At 46.7% G+C, this 19,861-nt stretch overlaps 1 long non-coding RNA gene across 1 annotated transcript in view; it reads right to left on the bottom strand.

Annotated features, from left to right (window-relative positions):
- Positions 1 to 644: 644 nt before the first annotated feature.
- The window catches only part of LOC309518578, a 28,558-nt gene continuing 9,341 nt past the window's right edge, over positions 645 to 19,861 (bottom strand). The window contains exons 4-5 of the long non-coding RNA XR_014213517.1: positions 8,099 to 8,228; positions 645 to 1,828 (exon numbers count right to left, since the gene is read on the bottom strand). This is a non-coding gene — a long non-coding RNA (uncharacterized lncRNA). The remainder of the gene's footprint in view (positions 1,829 to 8,098; positions 8,229 to 19,861) is intronic.

Genomic DNA, 19,861 nt, shown 5'->3' with positions numbered 1-19,861 from the left:
CCCCCCCCAGCCAGCCGATTGGCTGGCTGGGAGGTGTGGCCAGTCGGGATTCCCCTGTTCTCGCGGGATTTCCGGCAGTGCCTCCGATTAGGGCGCGCGGCTGGCTGGCTGGCGAAGGAGCAGGTGAGGAGGAGGCGGGGGACGGCGGCGGCGCTCTGCTGGAAGGGCGCCCGCCCGAGATTATTGGGGGGCTGAGCCCCCCCAAAAATTTTTTTGAGGGGGCTCGAGCCCCCTCAAGCCCCATGGAGTCGGCGCCTATGGTTCTCTGCTCTGGCATTTAGGAGGTTCTAGCTACAGCATGTTTCATAAACTTACTAAACACATCTTCTTCGCCCAGGCATTTCCCAACTGATGATCATTGGACCAAACTGATGATTACTTTTTGAGTATTTGATAGTCTTAAATAATATCCAGTATGGTTACAGCTTATGTGCGACTTAATTTGTGTGATTTCAACCATACGTGGTTGAAAGCAGGCTGGTTGAAATTGAGTAAGGTAAATCCAAGCAAGGTGGAGACAAAAGCTCTTCTTGTGCCAGGTCTGCTTGGGGTTACCCTGCATATAAAGAGCTTTTATGCGACCCCCAAGCCAAGGAGATAAGGAACCACACAAACTTTAGAATATATATGAAGGCAGTCCTGTATAGGGAAGTTTTAAAATGTTTAATGTTTTGTTATGTTTTATATATGTTGGAAGCTGCATGTTATATATGTTGGCTGGGGCAACCTAGACAGATGGGTGGGGTATAAATAATAAAATTTATCATTATCATTATTATTAAGCAGGATGTCCCTATTTTCATCAGATAAATGTTGGAGGGTATGAGAAATTTTCAAAGTCTCTGAGAATGAGGAGAAAAAGCAGAAGCTTCTTTCTCAGGGGAGCAAAAATATCGAGAAATGAGAGGTCCTGTTTCAGCACAGCCCTGCTTGAAGGCATTTTCCCCCAATGGACCTTTCACTTCACACACAGAAGCCGAACTGTTTGCCAACATTCCGAGCCTGGCTCCTTCCTCCATCAAACAATATTCCTTGGCATCAAAAGCGGTTTGGTCAATAGCAGGAGGTGGCTCATTGGAGGCAGTAGCTGGTTTTTAGGTGATTCCATTTGGAAACATTTGCAGAAAGCCTGCATGATTTGACATTTCACACGGCTGTGAAAGAGAGCAGATACCAGCCAGCTCTGGAGAAACTCATCTTGTTTACTTGACTGTATCTTTGGGGAAACAGCCATCGGGCAAACCCGTTTTTTTCTGAGAGATGCGCAATCAGTTTTGTGTTTACTCGTGGAGCTGCTGTGCAAACACCCAGCAATGGATGAATTAAACAAACACGCAGCCTCCAAAGTCGACATAATCAGCTTAAATTCAGAGGGTAATTACAGGAGTCAAAAAAAAAGCTGCGCCGCAGCAGAAAGGCAGGTCGTCGAGGAGCAACTCTGGTGTCGACAGAAATATAAGTCAGCTCTGAAAGATGACCTCGGGAGCTGCAATTAATGCCCCCCAACGGTTAACAGTTACCGAAACCCATAGTGCAAAGCGCTCCCGAGGAAAACAAACAGAAAAGTTGGCACCCGTCGAGGAATTTAAGCTTAAACCTACAAATTAAAAGCATCTCGAGAGCCAGGGCGGGACCCGAGAACATAATGTATTCCAGTCACTGGAAAGTCATTGACACAAAATTCAAAAGCGAAAAGCAAAAGCCATCTGTCAACAGCAGAGGTGATGCGAGAATCCTCAGGGGCACCTGGGGAAACCAAGCCCGTCTTGTGTCAGCTACAGGGTTGTTGTTCTTTCTCTTTTCTGTTTACTTTCTCCTCGGCTGCGACCTGACAGGAAAGAGCCCGAAGGGGAGAAAAAGGAAGATTTAGAGAGAAGTGAACAGACAAGTGAACTCCGACAAAGTTGCCAAGGGCAACCGAGGTCTATTACAACCAAACACACACACACACACACACACACACACACACTATTAATTCTCACAAGGAAGAAAAAATAATCCTGGTTAAGATGGAGGAAAGATTAGGGTGTCAAGAGGCTTGGGTGGTCTGGTTAGAGTCATAATTTATTTACTTTTTTATTATATTTTATTGCATTTATTTCCCACCTACAGTATATTCCTCCTTTCTTCCAAGGAGCTCAAGGTGGCGGACACAGTCCTCTCCTGCCTCCTTTATCAGACTCTCCCAGTGTCCCTATTTTCCAGGAACGTCTCGGTTTCTGATTTGATTCCGGAATGTCCCGCTTTTCCTCAGGATGTCCCTATTTTCATTGGACAAATGTTGGAGGGTATGGAGTTATCTGACCCCCGAGTAATCTGAGGGCAATCCTGTATAGGGAAGTTTAATGTTTTATTATGTTTTTCTATATGTTGGAAGCTGCCCAGAGTGGCTATGCTATACGTGTGGGGTATAAATAGTAAAATTATCATGATGGAAGGGGACGTCCCTATTTTCAACGGAGAAATGTTGGAGGGTATGCTTTATTTTATCTCCACAACAGCCCTGCAAGGTAGGTTAGGCTGCAAAGGACAGTGACTGACCCAAAGTCATGCAGTGAATTTCCTGGCCAAGTGGGGATTTGAACCCTGGTCTTTCCTAGGCCCTAGTTTGACACTTTAACTCCTACACTGCACCAGCTGTTTTATTGTTTATGTCACTTTTTTTTTTACTCTGAATTTTGTTCTAATCCCATCCCTTACTTTCCATGAGCATCTCGACTGAAGTGGAAAAGGCAGCGTTGAAATTTTAAAACAAACATCTGAGAGACTCCTGGAGCCAGCCATGCCTGAGGCTCTCTTCTTCAACGTGTGAAGAGCTGCGGGAGGCCCCCAACCAGTCACGCCTCCTGGCTCGAGAGATGATCCATTTGAACTTTTCCCCAGCAAGCCCGTGATCTCAAACCCTCCCCAAACTCATATCAGTTCTGTTTGCAAGTGCATGGCTAAGAAGAGGAGAGAAATCTGGCTGCAGGATCTAAACAGAACCCCCTTTTAGTCAAGCATCCTAGTCTCACAGTGGCCCCATTCGCACCATACATTTAAAGGACTATTGTACCACTTTGAACAGTCATGGCTTTCCCCCAAAGGATTCTGGGAACTGTCAGGGCTAGTGTGGTGCATACTCCTCAACCATCCTGATTTCCCTGGCACACCCAGGAATTACAGAAGCCATTCTGGCTTCTGATTGGATCCCAGAATGTCCCATTCCGCCGCCCCCTCCAGCACCGCCTTCCCTGCCAAACTTGGGGAAGAGGAGCAGCTGGCACTGGAGTTTGCTGTGGTGCCATGCTCTCACACGAGTCAACGGCCTCCTGTGAGAGTGTGGCACCAAATGAAGTGCCTCCTGACTTTCAGACTAGGACCTGGGACAGTCGAGGGTTCAAACCCCACTCAAGCATGGAGCTCCCCTTGGGCCAGTCATTTACTCTCAGCCTAGCCTAGGGTTGTTGAGGGGATTAAATGAGGGAAAGATTCATGTACATCATCTTCAGCTCCTTGGGGTGTGTGTGGGGAGAGAAGTGGGGTATAAATAATAAATAAAATAAAATAAAATAAAGAGTGCTGAGAGTTGTCAGGAAACCCAATTCCACAGAGTGGTTCAACATTTGATTCCTCTTCACTGGGAACTCTGGGAATTGTGGCACTGGGAGGAAGAATAGGGGGCCTCCTAATGACTTAACGAACTGCAGTTCCCAGAATTCCTTGGTTGGAAGCCATGTCAGTTCAAAGTGATGCTTTAAGTGTGTAGTGTGAATGTAGCCACAGTGGCTGGTCAGATGCCCACAGGAAGTCTCCACATAATTTTAGACATCTTTATCATGTCCCCTCCTTACTTGTCTGGAAGCTGCCTAGACTGGCTGGGGCAACCCAGTCAGATGGCCGTCATAGAAATTATTATTAATGTTGTTGTTGCTGCTGCTGCTGCTGCTGTTGACTTCCCCTGCCCAAGCTACAAAGGCCCAAAGGTTGTGCTCTTTCCTCATAGGGGAATTGCTTCAGCCCTTTGACCATTCTGGTGTGAAGAAGAAGGCTTCTTTCCCCACCTTACTTATGTATTTATATCCCACTTTTTCCTCCAAGGAGCTCAAGGTAACCACCTGATTCTTCTTCTCCTCAGTTAATCTCCACAATGGCCCTGTGAAGTAAGTTAGGTTGAGAGAGGGAGTGTCTGGTCCAAAGTCACCCTGGCTCTCCCACTTACAACGCCAAGACTCTAACCACTACACTACACTGCCTTTCCATCCTACCCTCATATACCTTTGCAACCCTTTTACCCAAATGAGCCTCAGCTTCCTCACCACCACATCCAATTCTGGCAACCCCTGATTTCAGCCATATTTCCAGAAATCCAACATAGGCAGAAAGGAGTGATCTGCATCTTACTGCAATGCAAACATTAACATGATTGCAGTTTGTTCCGATGGCACTGATATGATAGTGATACACATCTGAAACCGGTTCGTATTTGCAGAGTAGACGTGCCCTGGATCACAGCTCTGATCCTGGGAGACAGTGTTCTGTTCCACCAAAGGCAACCACCACTGACAATATACAGCCCCCGGGGCAGCGATGGGTATGTTTGTGTGATCCCACACAGGTTACACAACAAAAGCTTCAGAGAGAAACACAATTCCCTGGGGAAGAAAACCCCAACAAATGTGAACACCCTTTCAAGCGTAAGCGGTGATGCCAGCAAACCTAGTATTTCCTCTCAGATATAAATCACGGCAGCCAAATTAAGTAATGGCTCTTTGCAATGAGAGTTCAAAGGGAAGGAAGCAACCTAATTATAAAGCAGCTGAGATTTACTGTTGGTTAATAAGAGTGTGTTCACGGATGCTCTGAGATCAATAGCTTTCACATGTTCTGCCTATCTTCCCCTCCCAAACTCCACATCTCAACAGCCAACTCTAGGCCACAATTATTGCATCTGAAGTCTTTTCCCACCATGGAATGTGAGTTGTTTGTCTTGCAAGCCAGGCTGTGACGTCAGAGAGGGCATTTCGTAAGCAAAAGCCAGCTTTCATAGAATCATAGATTTCAAAGGGACCCCAATCTATCTAGTCCAACCCCCACAACAACACAGGAATCACATCTAAAGAATCCCTGACAGATGAGCACCCAACCTCTGTTGAAAAACCTCCAAGGTGGCAAAGTCCACCACCTTCTGATGTAGTCTGTTCCACTGTCGAATGGCTCTTGCCACCAGAAAGTTCTTCCTGAGATTTTGCTGGAATCTCCTTACTTGTCATTTAAGAGAGACAACGGGATGCTTCCTGGCAGCCTCTGCCACTGCTGTCATCGTCACTTGGGACAAGCGTTGGCTCATCCTCCTCCCTGAGCTCAGCACTTATGGCGCTGGCAGAGGAAACAGGGACATCCCGGGGTCAAATCAGAAGTTGGGATGGCTTTCGTAATTCCGGTATTGTCCCTGGAAAATTGGGACACTTGGAGGGTATGCTACCCCTGCTCCCAATACCAGTAATCATAATTATTTCAGGAATTGTGACCAAAACAACCCAAATCTGCATTTTCCCTTCCTTCCTTTCTTCCTTTTTTCATGTGTGCCATTGAAGCACATGCCCTTTCCAAAATAAATAAATATTTATTTAAATTTAAATTCATATTCATACTTATATTTAAATTCATTCCCTGCCAATCTCAGAAGCCCCACCTTGCTTCCTGTGGCTGGGGCCCACATGCAGCCAGATTGCAGATGCAGATTGACAGCTGAGGTGCCTCGACTTGGGCTGAGCCATAAGGAAGCTGCCAGCCTTTTGCACTCCTCCCTCCCCTTCTGTTTCTCTTTCTCTCTCCTCCCCACCCACCCCCCGCCTCCCGGCACCCTTACTCCTTGAATGATGCTTGTCTCTCATCATCTCCTTCTATAAATAGCTCCAGGAAAGATTGCACATTTGCCGACTTGGGGCTTCTTCACTTTCTCAGGCAGGGAGGCTAAACATACCCGAGAGACGCCACTCAGAAGGCCTCTCGCCCGCTGCCAAGTTTCTCTCTCAGCAGGCACTCGTGCTGCGCCTGCCCATCAAGTCCCAACTTGGCAGCTGTGGGGTTGGCATCATTGCCAAGCCAGTTCTGCGAGGCGAGATGATGCCAGGGTGAGCTGCGCTTGCAGCCACCATCCCTGGAGTTTAGGCAGTGGAAGATGCGTAGAGATGCACAACTTCCTTCTTAAAATTCTTCTCTTCCTGGTTTCTGATTTTCCAAGTCAGTTTCGCCATTTCAGCATAGTCCATCATCTTCATCAGCCATTCCTCTCTGGGTGGAACTTTGTCTTCTTTTGCAAAAAGATTCTTACATTGCGTGAGACAGGACAAGATGACCCTAATGGACCCTAGTGATTTTATGATTCTACCCTATGAGTCTTCTCTGAGTAGAACTTGGTTGGTTGACTACAAGCCCAAACCAGAGAACCTCCAAAATCATTCCTTAACCTCCTGAGATCAAGCTGACATGAAAACAATGGCGAGGCCATCTTGTGAGCCTGGAGAATCAATATTTGTCTTTCCCTCTACCAGACCAGGCAGATTAAGAGTTTGTTGACATGTAAGCTGAGTGCAAACATCTTCACAAAAGGCTGACACTTCTTGATGGGGGAGAGAGAGCCCTTTGTCGATTTTTTACCCCATTTCCTTCTTCAGAAAGCAAACAGACGCTGGGCAGATGGCACCTCCTAATTGGCCTAAGAGAAGGAAGGCCACAGAGGGATGTCTGGAAGTTGCAAAACCTTTGTTTGCAAGCAACAGAAGTTCCTTGTTGGTGTTTTTTTTGTTTTTGTTTTTTTTAAAAAAGCATCTTCAGGAAAAGTGAAACCTCATATGCATGATTTGTTTATTAAATAACAACGATAACTTTAACCTCAAAGCAGTTTAAAAACCTCAAGGCTGATTTTATCTTGTTTTTAATTTCTGACTTTTATCTATAGGTTTCGGTTGTATTTTATGTCAACTGCTCAGAGGTTTTTACAATTAAGCAGCATGCACATTCTGTTAGATAAAATGAATGAATAAATGTGAAAGAAGCATTTCTTTTTATGACGATGAATGTGGTGAAGGAAATCCCCACCACCCCATGATGCTATTTCAGGCTTCTAGTACCCTCCCATGTTGTTGGACTCTAATTCCCATCAGCCTCAGCCAACATGGCCAGTCTCCGTGCATGATGGGAGTTGTAGTCCAGCAACACCTGGATGGGGGAGAGATTCAATACAGTTTGCTTGTGAAGAGGAAACTATCTAATTTGCATGTATGCAATATGAAAATGGAAACACAGCTATCCTTTAACAGCCCCCGTGCTCTGTGTTTTGAAATGCATTTCTCTAGTCAAGTAATGTGTGCAAAAATGCATACTCTTACTTAAAGTGTGCATAAAAATACATATAATTGTGAATATACAAAAATGCATTATTTTAGGAGAAATTGGGTGATATTCAACTAAGCTTTACTTAGCATAGACTTAATTAAGGTCTTATATAAGTTAGGTCCATTAATTTCAACGAGTCTGCTCTGAGTAAAACTGAGTTGAATTCCACCCAATATGCTTTGCAATAATAATAATAATTAATTAATGTATCTATTAGGCAGAATAACATGTACATTCAAATATTGCAGGGGTTAGTCTAGATTACCCCTGAGGTCCCTTCCAACTCTACAACTTTATGATTTTATGAAATTTGCACTGAAATACTGGTTTTCAATGGGGATCTTTTTAAAATTTTTAACTATTTGGCAATGTAAAGACCTGAATTTGAAGTCAGAAAAATGAGAAATGGAGAAAACTCAAATTGGACAGATTCCGGCATCCCTAATCCATAGGGATCAGACATTTGAAGGCAGCCCTGTATTGGGAAGTTTTTAATGTTTGATGTTTTAGTATGTAACATCTATATATTCTGTGAGCCGCCCAGAGTGGCTGGGGAAACCCAGCCAGATGGGCAGTGTATATAATAATAATAATAATAATAATAATAATAATAATAATAATAGAAGCACGTCAATTGGAAGCAGGGCAGTGCTTTAGCTGCCCAGAGCCATCAGCCCCTCCTTCTGCTTAGGGAACCCAGAAATGGCCAGTCATTCACCGGAAGCACAGTGGGAATTCACTGGGCTTGTTGGAGCAGAGGAGGAGCAGTGTGCCAGGCCTGCCATTTGCCTTCTTCAACTGAATGAGAGGAATTAAACACTTACATGTTTTGATTAGACCACACCTGCCTGGAAAAAAGAAAAGAATCGTCATCTTCCTGGCTCGTTTTCAGGGCGTTGACGGGCGCCCTTTCTATCCGAAAAGGAAGCTACAGCCATCTTATGCATCTGAAGGTGGCAAAAGCGCCAAAATTGACTCAGGCTGTTTGTTGAAAGGGTAAGAGGAGGAGAGAGCCCAAGGAGTCTTGTTTGTTTTATAGCTGCATCAAAGAAGGTTTTGGCACCCAAAGGAAGATTCTGACTTCCTTAGAAGCACAGCCACTTTTCACAGGAGCAGCTCCAGAGATAGAGAGCATCAGTCAAATGAGCACATGCACCTTTGGAATGCTAACCGAAGAGGCGAGTGCGAATCCAGACGCAGGAACTGGCGCTGTCCTCCTCCAAGTCAAGTTGTATCGGGTCCTTCAATAGGCATGGGACTGGCTTTGGAAAATGGGAGTTTCAGTTCAGATCAATAGGGCGAGCAAACCTAATCTATGCTGCTCTGCAGAATGGCCTCTCTCCCCATGAGACTCCTCAAGGAGAAGTGCCGGAGAATTCAGTGAAAACAGAAATGGGAGCAGAAATTGTCAATATTTGCTTATTCATCCCCCATCCAGAACGGAAATCAGCCCAGTAAAGACTGGATGGTTGTTGCTTCCAATCCACAAACAATATAAAATATATTATGTTCCCCCTGCCCACTCATTCTTTTGCATTCCGTTTCCCTTGCACTAAAAGGATTGGGGTGGGATAATGTAATTTATGCATAAATTATCATAAGATCGTAGAATTGTAGAGTTAGAAGGGATCCCCAAGGGTCATCTAGTCCAACCCCCTGCAACACAGGAATCACAGTGAAAGAATCCCTGATAGAAAAACCTCCAATGAAGGAGAGTCCACCACCTTATGTTAGTGGCCTGATTTTGCTGCAGTGAACTATGAGATAAATGGCCAGTAACTCTCAGCCTAGCCCACCTCGCAGGGTGATTGTGATGATAGAATGGGGCAAGGGAGAACCACGCAACCACCTTGAGCTACTTGAAGAAAAGGTGGGATATTAATATAGCAAATGAAATAAATGAAATGGGGAAAATGTCTGCAACCGCTCTCAATCTGGTACCTCATGGTTCTGGCCCATTGTAGACTATGCACCTAGGTGTTCCTCTTTATCCCAATAGGTCACAGCAAACCAGGTGATACCCCTTGGCCCCTATCCAACAGTTCCCATGCAAGGAAATGAGCTACCACTGAACAAGTGGAAGGTGTGCACTTCCTAGCCATAGACTCCGCCTCGCCTCGCCCTGATCCTGCATCCTCCATCCCCGATGTTTGGATGGAAAGCGCAAGCCCACCGAAGCTCTGCATGGATCTCCTGACTGCCTGTCACCCCATCTGGCAGCATTATCATCATCCTTAAATTTATTACTCGCCCTTCACCAGCAGGTCCCAGGACAGGTTAAAATTTAAAATTCGGAATGAAAAGCAGTGGAAACATAGGTTACACAAACCATTTCCATCCCAGCTGCTCCTAAGAAGAACTGTAATTTTTAAGAACCAGTGCCTAAGCTTGCATTTCCCCCCTTCTCCCACCCCATCCCTTTTCCCTTATGTGTCACGTCTGTTTGGGGCACTGTGGGTTAAACCACGGAGCCTAGGACTTGCCAGTCAGAAGGTCGGCGGTTCGAATCCCTGCGACGGGGTGAGCTCCCATTGCTCGGTCCCTGCTCCTGCCAACCTAGCAGTTTGAAAGCACAAAGTACAAGTATATAAATAGGTACCGCTCCGGCGGGAAGGTAAATGGCGTTTCCGTGTGCTGCTCTGGTTCGCCAGAAGTGGCTTAATCATGCTGGTCACATGACCCAGAAACTGTACGCCGGCTCCCTTGGCCAATAAAGCGAGATGAGCGCCGCAATCCCAGAGTCAGCCACGACTGGACCTAATGGTCAGGGGTCCCTTTACCTTTAACTACACACAGCACACACAGCCGCCCTGTACCTGCCATCCTGCTGGGCTGGGGAGTGTGCCAAATTTCACAGCACATTTGCCTGTCCCTCTCCTGGAAACTGACCCCCCAATGCGCTCGCAGCCTCTCCTTCCTCTTCCCCACCCCACGACTCATTTCTGCCTCTCAAAATGGTGTTCAGAAATTCATACGGTAATTTACAATGAAGACATTGGCGCGGTGACATTTACAGCAGACCTTGCACTCATTAAGACAACCTCATTGCCTCATTAATTCCATTTTTCAGAAATTATGTTCGTATTTATGCACCGCGGCTGTGCCTCCTGCATTTCATATCACGCTCTTCTCTGCCGGGGAAAGCAGCGCCTCCGAGATCCCTCCCGATAAGCAATCCCAGTGACCTAGAAGCAAAACAATTATTTTTCTGCCTCTGCCACTCGTTCCCACTCACCCACTCGAGATAAATAAAATTAATGCAACGGCGTCTGCCACGGGGGCTTCGTTATTCCAAACAGCCTCTGACTCCTGCCATAATTGCACCGTAAATGAGCTTCCTCGGTGACAAGGCCACCGCGCTGGAATTCTGAAGCTGAAATGTGCACATTTGTAGAGCTGCTGATTCACACACATGTGTGTAAGACTAAATATCAGGAAGCCTGACAGCCCTTCTGCCACCCATATGGGGACCCAGGGAGCAATGTGTCAGATGGGCATAGAATCATAGAACTGTGGAGTTGGAAGGGACCCCCAAAGGACATCTAGTCTAACCCCCTGCAGTGCAGGAATCACAGCTCAAGAATCCCCATCTAAACTCTGTTTAAAAACTTCCAACGAAGAGGTGACTCCACTGTCAAACAGCTCTTCCTAATGCTTATCATTTGTTTCTGTTGGTACTGGCCATGATGCCTAGGCTCTTCCTCTACAGTTGGAATCATGGAATCATAGATTTTTCGAGTTGGAAGGGACCACAAGGGTCATCTAGTCCAACCCCCTGAAATGCAGGAATCTTTTGCCCGATGTGGGGCTCGAACCCACAACCCTGAGATTCAGAGTCTCGTGTTCTACCAAGCAAGCAATGCTCCTGATTAACAGTTGCTGGAAACCGCAGCAGGGGAGAGGGCTCTGGTGTTCGAATCCTGATTGCGGGTTTCCCACAGGCATCTGGCTGGCCACTGCTGGACAAGATGCCCATTGGCCTGATCCTGCAGGCTCTTATGAAAGCATGGGAACCAGTCTTGATCTTAAATATACTTGCTTAACAACAACAACAAAACCCAGCCTGTTTTTAGCCCTGACAGAGAGCATTTGCTGAGCAAGAGAATTCTGAGCTTTCCTTTTCACGAAATTTCCAAGTGGCCTGTTTGGTGACAAAAGCACACAGCTCCTCATAGCTACGCAAATAGCAACTCTTTGTTTGCGCTGTTTGCTCAGCTAATATTGACTCTCCAGCCCAACACGGCTGCCATTGAGTTGGGCTATTCACGATGATGTTTGACTAGTATTAGAACAGGGCTGCGATAACACAGAGCACAACAGGGAAACCAATCCATCAGGCCCATGTAGGATATGGTGCCATAATGGTACTTGGGATGGGAAGGGGGAGTGAGAGCGGTGCAGCATGGGGGTGGGACTTGCCCAAGTACAGCTGTTGGGTTTCATGCTGGCATCGACGCTCCCCGCTAGTTCAAACAACCACAGGTTGTGGTGGCACCCTGTGTACCCATGCAACACAAACAGCCAGAAATCGACGCACACTATTAGCCACAACCAATATCTATCCTCAGGGCCCGATGACGGGGAGGGTGTGGGTGGGGAGACAGACAGTACAGATTACTGGGAACAAGCAGTCCAGAAGGAGGCTTTGAGCCCCATATTTCTACAGTGGTACCTCGGGTTACAGACACTTCAGGTTACAGACTCCGCTAACCCAGAAATAGTACCTCGGGTTAAGAACTTTGCTTCAGGATGAGAACAGAAATTGTGCAGCAGCAGCAGGAGGCCCCATTAGCTAAAGTGGTACCTCAGGTTAAGAACAGTTTCAGGTTAAGAATGAACCTCCAGAACGAATTAAGTTCTTAACCAGCGGTACCACTGTATATGTTTTCAGACCTTCCAAGTGTCCCTATTTTCCAGGGACATTCCCAGATTTACAGAAGCCATCCCAGTTTCTGATTTGATCCCAGAATGTCCCACATTCCCTTAGTGCGTCCTATTTTTATCTGAGAAATGGTGGAGGGTATGGAGTTATCTGAATCCTGATCCATCTGAAGGCAGCCCTATATAGGGAAGTTTTTTTAACATTTAATGTTTTATTGTGTTTTTATACATGTTGGAAGCCACCCAGAGTGGCTGGGCCAATACAGTCACATGGGGGGTATAAATAGTATCATCACCATCATCTCTATTTTCATCAGAGAAATGTAATAATAATAAATAATAATAATAATAATAATAATACTTTATTTGTACCCTGCCCATCTGCCTGGGTTTCCATCTAGAGGGTATGTTATGTAATTCTTAGCAAAATATATACAGTTCCAAAGGCTCGCTCCTCCGCTGTCTCCCTAGACAGATGGATGTCAACCAGCAATGTTGACACCAGCTGGGAGTGGCTTTCCATGATTTCCAGTGGAAGCTTTTCCCAGCAACTTTCCCTGGAGATGCCAGGAACCAAATCTGGGACATTCTCCATGCAAAGCAGAGGCTCCATGAATGGAGAGAAGAGAATCTCCCTTCCCAAGAACTGTAGATTAGAGACCACATATTTGTAGGTTATTTAGCGGCAAAGTGGCAATCACTGCATTACTCTATTTGGATTCATTTGACGGCACTGGGCCTGTCAATAATGTTTGTGCACTTCAATATTTCATGGCTGAAAGCCCCGCTGATTTAAACAGGGTTCACTTCTGAATAAATAAGCAATACATTTGGACTGCTATAAAACCTAGTAAGATTTTGGGAGCCTCTGGGCTTCCTTATTTTTTTTGGATTGCCAGCGGTGGCAACATTTCCTGGCTTCAGGGGGAATAAGGGGCATTGCTAATAAATAAGTCGAGTAAATAGATAGACGGGATTCCTGCGTTGCAGGGGGCTGGACTAAATGGCCCTTGGGGCGCCTCTCTACGATTCTAATAAATAAATGTGCTTGCCAGCATTTGGAAAGGGCAAGGCTGGAATAAATAATGGCCCACCACTCTAAGTTAGCGGATGGGGAGATGTTCACTGTACACATATTCTTCTTCCTACCACTGCAGATCCCCAACCCCCTCCACGTGAACCATTCTGATGGTATCAGAAGTTCAACAATCTTTGCTTCCAATAAAGAAGGAACAGGAAGCTGGGGGGTGGGGAGGGTAAAAAGCCATCATTTTTCATCTAGCGCCACCTTCTGTTTGAATTTAAGTATTGGCTTTTGGGGGGACCAAGAGAATCTCCACAGTTTACCAGTGAGGTGTGAGCGCCTGCTGGTCCCCTCCTGGCCAATTTCTGGTCGCAGCGGCAACACTGAGTCCCATTCTAATAGAATATTGAACAACTATCATGTCTCGTCAACACAAGAATTTGCAAATATTCTTCCCGCCCTTCCTCCTAGGCACCGACTAAATTTATTCTAGGGGTTCCCCCGAACCTCCAGAGCAAATCTGGGGAGGGCACAGGGGGAGGAGAGGAGGGAGTTCCATTGCACAAGCGGAAATCCTTGAAATGATGGGATACACTAGCTGGATACTGCCCATTGTGTTCTAAAATGGTTATAGCCCCCACCCTGGGACCATTGAATGAGCTGTGAAGCTCATTGTGTGAGCTGGGGCCAGTTGCTGTCTCTTAGTCTAACTTACCTCACATGGCTGTTGTAAGGATAAAATGAGGAGGAGGGGAAGTTATGTTTGCCACCTTGGGCTCTTTGAGGAGAAGGTTGAATATAAATGTAATACAGTGGTACCTTGGGTTAAGAACTTAATTCGTTCTGGAGTTCCATTCTTAACCTGAAACTGTTCTTAACCTGAAGCACCACTTTAGCTAATAGGGCCTCCCGCTGCCGTCGTGCCGCTGCTGCGCAATTTCTGTTCTCATCCTGAAGCAAAGTTCTTAACCCGAGGTACTATTTCTGGGTTAGCGTCTGTAACCCGAGGTAAAAGATAAAGGGACCCCTAACCATTAGGTCCAGTCATGGCCGACTCTGGGGTTGCGGCGCTCATCTCGCTTTACTGGCCGAGGGAGCCAGCGTACAGCTTCTGGGTCATGTGGCCAGCATGACTAAACAGCTTCTGGCGAACTAGAGCAGCGCACGAAAACGCCGTTTTCCTTCTTGCCAGCACGGTACCTATTTATCTACTTGCACGTGCTTTCAAACTGCTAGGTTGGCAGGAGCAGGGACCGAGCAATGGGAGCTCACCCCATCATGGGGATTCGAACCGCTGACCTTCTGATCGGCAAGTCCTAGGCTCTGTGGTTTAGACCACAGCACCACTAGCGTCCTAATAAACAGATACCACTGTATAATACAGCTATTTTTGGACTACAGTTCCCATCATCCCTGACCACTGGTCCTGTTAGCTAGGGATGATGGGAGTTGTAGTCCAAAAGTAGCTGGAGACCTAAGTTTAGGAAACACTGGACTAAATAACTTAATGATGGTAAGAGCTGTTTGACAGTGGAGCGGACTCCCTCAGAAGGTGGCGGACTCTCCTTCATTGGAGGTTTTTAAGCTGGAGGTTGGATGGCTGTTCTGTCATGGATGCTTTAGTTAAAACCCCTGCATTGTGGGGCGTTAGACTAAACAACCCCTGGTGTCTCTGCAGTTCTATGATTCAACCTGTTTGCCTCCTGCTGATTTTACCTTCCCTACAAAATTTAAGAGGGTGATCACAGGGCAGTTCAAGTTCTGGCATTTAGACAAGAGGGGAAGAAAACAGCTGGCTGGGACTGATGGAAGCCACGGCCCAAAACATCTGGCAAGCACCAGCTTGGGGGAGGCTGCTGTTCAGGTATCTTTTCTTTCCTCTCTCCATCCTTGTCAGACCCAATTAAGGGATCTTTTCCTTGTGAAAATGACTGTTTGATGCCCCTTTCAGCGAAAGGCTCCTTCCCTGTGAAGAAAAGCTTTTAAAATACTTCTGACATTTATCTCAAAAGGAGATTTATTTGATTACCAAAACGTGATATATTAAACACACACACACACACACACACACACACACACACACCTCTTGGCAGATCATTATCTGGCCCAGTTCTTCCTGGGTTTTCCTTTTCTTGGCAAAACATCATGAATTAAACATGAACTGAGCTGCTAGAAGCACTCTCTCTCTCTCTCTCTCTCTCTCTCTCTCTGAACAAACCTCCAGCAAAAATAAAAAAATGATATAATAAAGAAATACCTTTACAAGACAAGCAGTATTGTCATCCTTAGGGGGGCTGTGAGATCTAATCGCTTTGACGCAAGCCAAGCTCCAGGAGGGATATTGAAAAGGCACGAAAGAAATGTTAAGAACTTAAAAGGGGGCAAGGAGGAAGAAAGCCGAAGACTGAAGCACAGCCTGTAAACAAGTCATGGAATCATAGAACTGTGGAGTTGAAAGGGACACCCAGGAGCCATCTAGTCCAACCCCCTGCAATGCAGGAATCACAGCTCAAGAATTCCTGACAAGTGGCCACCGAACCTCAGCTTAAAACCTCCAGTGAATCGTCTTGTGATTGATTATGTAGGGAAAGGCTTACCTGGAACCCTCCCCCCGCCCCAATATTTTATTCAAGTTGGCACCCCTGGACTCCCAAGGCAGACCATGGAGCACTTTGTCCCTTGCAGGATGTGTGCATGGATCTTGTAGTGTCGTGCTGTTCCCATTCCACAGTAATGACATCAGTGGGTTTATGGGTCTGTAGCCTGCATAAACATCACCTGAAACAAACACCAGTCAAAGGTGAGCCTGTGGGGCTGGGTGTATACATGGCTGACTCAATGGAGTCCTTTTTCTTGCCCTTTCTCATTACTGCCTATGGTAACAGATAACAACCCCTGTATTTATGCAAATCGCCTCCCTTTCTTCTCCTCTTTAAAAGGTGGCAATAAAAATCCCGGTTGTTTTTTCCCCTTCTTCTTTTTTTTGCCCCTTCCGTTAACTGAAATCATACATTCTGTTTGCCCAGAGTTAACCATTAAGAGAGGACAATTCTGTGTACAAAACGTCTGCTCAGATGCATTTTACGCTTTTAAAAAAAGCCAAACCCAATGACACACAAAGAGTTAGTAAAAGTTGGGCAAATATTGGCTTTGGCAGAGTTTGCTGTTTGTATCAGGAAACTGATTGGTGTTATTGATTGACAGATGGGACCCAATGTTTAGAAAGCCGGCCGCCCCGCCCCCCTCGGATTCTCTGAGGTGTTTGGGCAAACAGGGGCCTAATGCTGGGCAAACAGAGCGATTGCAAGGAGAGCTGCCTGGGGTGTTAGCAGAGCAAACTGGAGGGCTGTGCAAACAGCTCGGAAGGAATGTGGACAACCTTCATGTAACCTTTGATGTAGCCACTGATCCTTCGCAAGGTGGAGGGGGAAAAAGTTTGAACAGGGAGCGGAATTTGAGAGGGATCAGCAAGGCAGCAAACACCCAGAGCATGCAAATGTTATCTGGGTGAGCTGGCAGTGGAGGGCTCCGTGGAATTTATCTTCCTCCAAATCCTTAAATCCATGAAGCAATAAAAATTAACTGAGGCTTCCTGAGAGGCTCCCCACCGCCCTGAGTCATCTCGGTGTTAACATAGCCACATGAGAAGAGCCTGCTGGATCAGGCCAGTGCCCCATCTAGTCCAGCATCATGTTCTCACGTTGGCCAACCAGGTGCCTGTTGTAAACAAAATCTGCCCTTATTCCCTTATAGGGGACACAAGAGCCCTTACAGAGTCCTTTGTAAGTTCTCCATTGGCAGGAGAAAATAACAGAGGGCAACCAGAGAGTACTGAGAAGCAAAGCAGATCATAAGCCTGATCTTTATTGAACTGTTGCAACAGGGTGCTCCCCTCATACGCAGGAAAGGAGGAGGACCCAGAACAAAGGTGTGCTTGCCCTTATATAGACATTTTAAATTGCCTTCTCTGGAGCTCAAGACCACCCCTCCATTCATCACAGAAGGGGTGTAACCCAAGACCACCCCCCACAAACATCATACCTACATCACAGAAAAGGTGGTCTACAACAGAAATTTGAATGTTGTTGTTTTTCCTGTCTGCCAGGTTATCTGATAAGGCCTTATCTGATTGCATTTTCTTGTTGGCCTCGCAAGACGAAAATAATTCGTTCCGCAAGTCTTTTCGTCTTGCGATGTTTTTCGTCTTGCGAAGCAGGGTCCGTCGCAACTGCGCCTCTTCAAGCGGCTTTTAAAAAAAAACCCAAGACGTTTTCATCTTGTGAAGCAAGCCCATAGGGAAATTCGTCTAGCAAAGCAACGCAAAACCGAAAAACCCTTTCGTCTAGCAAGTTTTTCGTCTTGCGAGGCATTCGTCTTGCGGGGCACCACTGTATAAAGTACCTTAATTTTTTATTACATGCCTCTGGGAAAACCTCAAGCAGAACCTGACCACAAGGGCCCTCTCGCTCCCTGTGCTTTCCAGCAACTGGTATTCAAAGGCATTACCGCCTCAAATTGTGGGGGAAGAGCATAGCCACTGGATGTCCATATTTTCATCGGATAAATGTTGGTGGGTATCCCATCCCGGCTAGTTGCCATTGCTAGCCCTCTCCTCCATTAATTTGTCCAACGTTTGTTATCAAAAATTGTTATCAACGTCCATCATGTCACCTCTTACTTGCCTTTGGGACTCTTTCGAGGCCAAGCCAAGCTCTTCGCGAGGCCAAGAGGGGGCTGAATGAGGCTAAGTTGCAAGGGAATAAGGAATGCTCCTGGAAAGGGGGACAGTGCTAGGACTTGGGACCTCTCCTTTCGAGAAGGCAGGGGTTCATCTCTAATATGGGAGTTTGGTGAAAGCAACACATGAAAGGCCTGCTGTCTCCTTGAACAATTTTGGGGGTTGCTTATAAATTCTGGGGAGGCGGGTGGTGCTGTTGTGTAAACCACTGAGCCGTGGGCTTGCCGACCAGAAGGTCGGCGGTTCGAATCCCCGCGACGGGGTGAGCTCCTGTTGTTCGGTCCCAGCTCCTGCCAACCTAGAAGTTTGAAAGCACGTCAAAGTGCAAGTAGATAAATAGGTACCGCTCCAGCGGGAAGCTAAACAGCGTTTCCGTGTGCTGCTCTGGTTTCGCCAGAAGCGGCTTAGTCCTGCTGGCCACATGATCTGGAAAAACTGTCTGTAGACAAACGTTGGCTCCCTCGGCCTGTAAAGCGAGATGAGCGTCACAACCCCAGAGTCGTTCGCAACTGGACTTAACTGTCAGGGGTCCTTTACCTTTACCTTTAATAAATTCTGGGGGTCTGGCTGAAAGGACACAGCACCCAAGCACCCCCACTCACCAAAGGAGCAACTCTTCCCCATCACTGCAAGGTGTCATGTGAAATTGCTGCCATCCATGGTTGGAGGCAGGAATTCTTCTGAATACCAGTTGCTGGAAATGGCAGGAGGGGTGGTCTTGTGCCCAGGTCCGGCTTAAGGACTTCCCAGCCCAATCTTCTGGCTGGCCACGGTGAGAACAGGAAGCTGGCCTGGCCTGACCCAGCAGGTGGTTCTTACATCCTTAAGAAAAGCAACTTTCCAAATGCCACCCACCCAAATTTGAGCAGACCCTGCAGACCTGCCCCAGTGGTCCCAACCAAGGGAAGCGAGTCCAGCAGGGGATGCCGCACACCAGTGGTGACAGTGAGGAGGGGATGCACTACAGACCTTAGGATTAGCTCAAGCGTGCAGGAAAATTGCCAGGGGCTGTAAGCTTAAAGTCCCATTTTCTGGGAAGAGAATGGCTCAGGGGTAGAGCATCTATCTGCCCTGCATGCGGAAGGCTGCAGTTTCAATCGCTGGCATCTCCATTCTCAGAATACCTCTTAAGGCATCGTACATTCTTGGTCTTCATCCTGAGCTTACAGATAGGCTGCATTTTAAATGGAAGGGTTGCGTTTTGCGCTCATTATAGCTTGCTCTTGCTAACAACCGTATTTGCAGTGCAGAGATTAGCCGGGCCTTGTTGTGTGGATAGCAAAGTTAATCATTGTGAGGGAGGAAGAGGGGAGAGCGGGCAAAGAGCAGCTTGAGGCCAGCGCCTGGATTACCTGAAATGTCAGGGTTGCGTTTAACTAGGAAAAGCTTGATGGTCCTCTTATCCTTTCAGAAATTGCAGGGGATAAACATTGCAATGCAGATAGCAAAAGAGGTCTCCAGTGAGAATGAGGCAGATTAGTCAAGAGGTTAACATTTAAATGAATAATCGTTGAGATAGTGGATAGGTGTCCTTTTTTTCAGGGCTAGGAGCTAGTACAAAAGAGCCTGCTGGATCAGGCCAATGGCCCATCTAGGGGGGGGGGCGTGACCAGATGCCTGTGGGAAGCCTGCAAGCAGGATCTGTGCACAAGAACCCTCTCCCCTCCTGTGATTCAGGAGCATTGCTGCCTCCTACTGTAGAGGCTGAGCATAGCCATTGTGGTGAGTAGGCATCAATAGCCCTCTCTCCCATGTTGTCTAATCCTCCTTTAAAGCCATCTAAGTTGGTGACCATCACTGCTTCTTGTGGCAGTGAGTTCCATAGTATAACTATGTGC

The sequence above is a fragment of the Podarcis vaucheri genome, assembly GCF_965113315.1.
Source record: "Podarcis vaucheri genome assembly, chromosome: 14".
Taxonomy (NCBI): domain Eukaryota; kingdom Metazoa; phylum Chordata; class Lepidosauria; order Squamata; family Lacertidae; genus Podarcis; species Podarcis vaucheri.
This window is presented reverse-complemented; position numbering and strand designations above follow the sequence as displayed.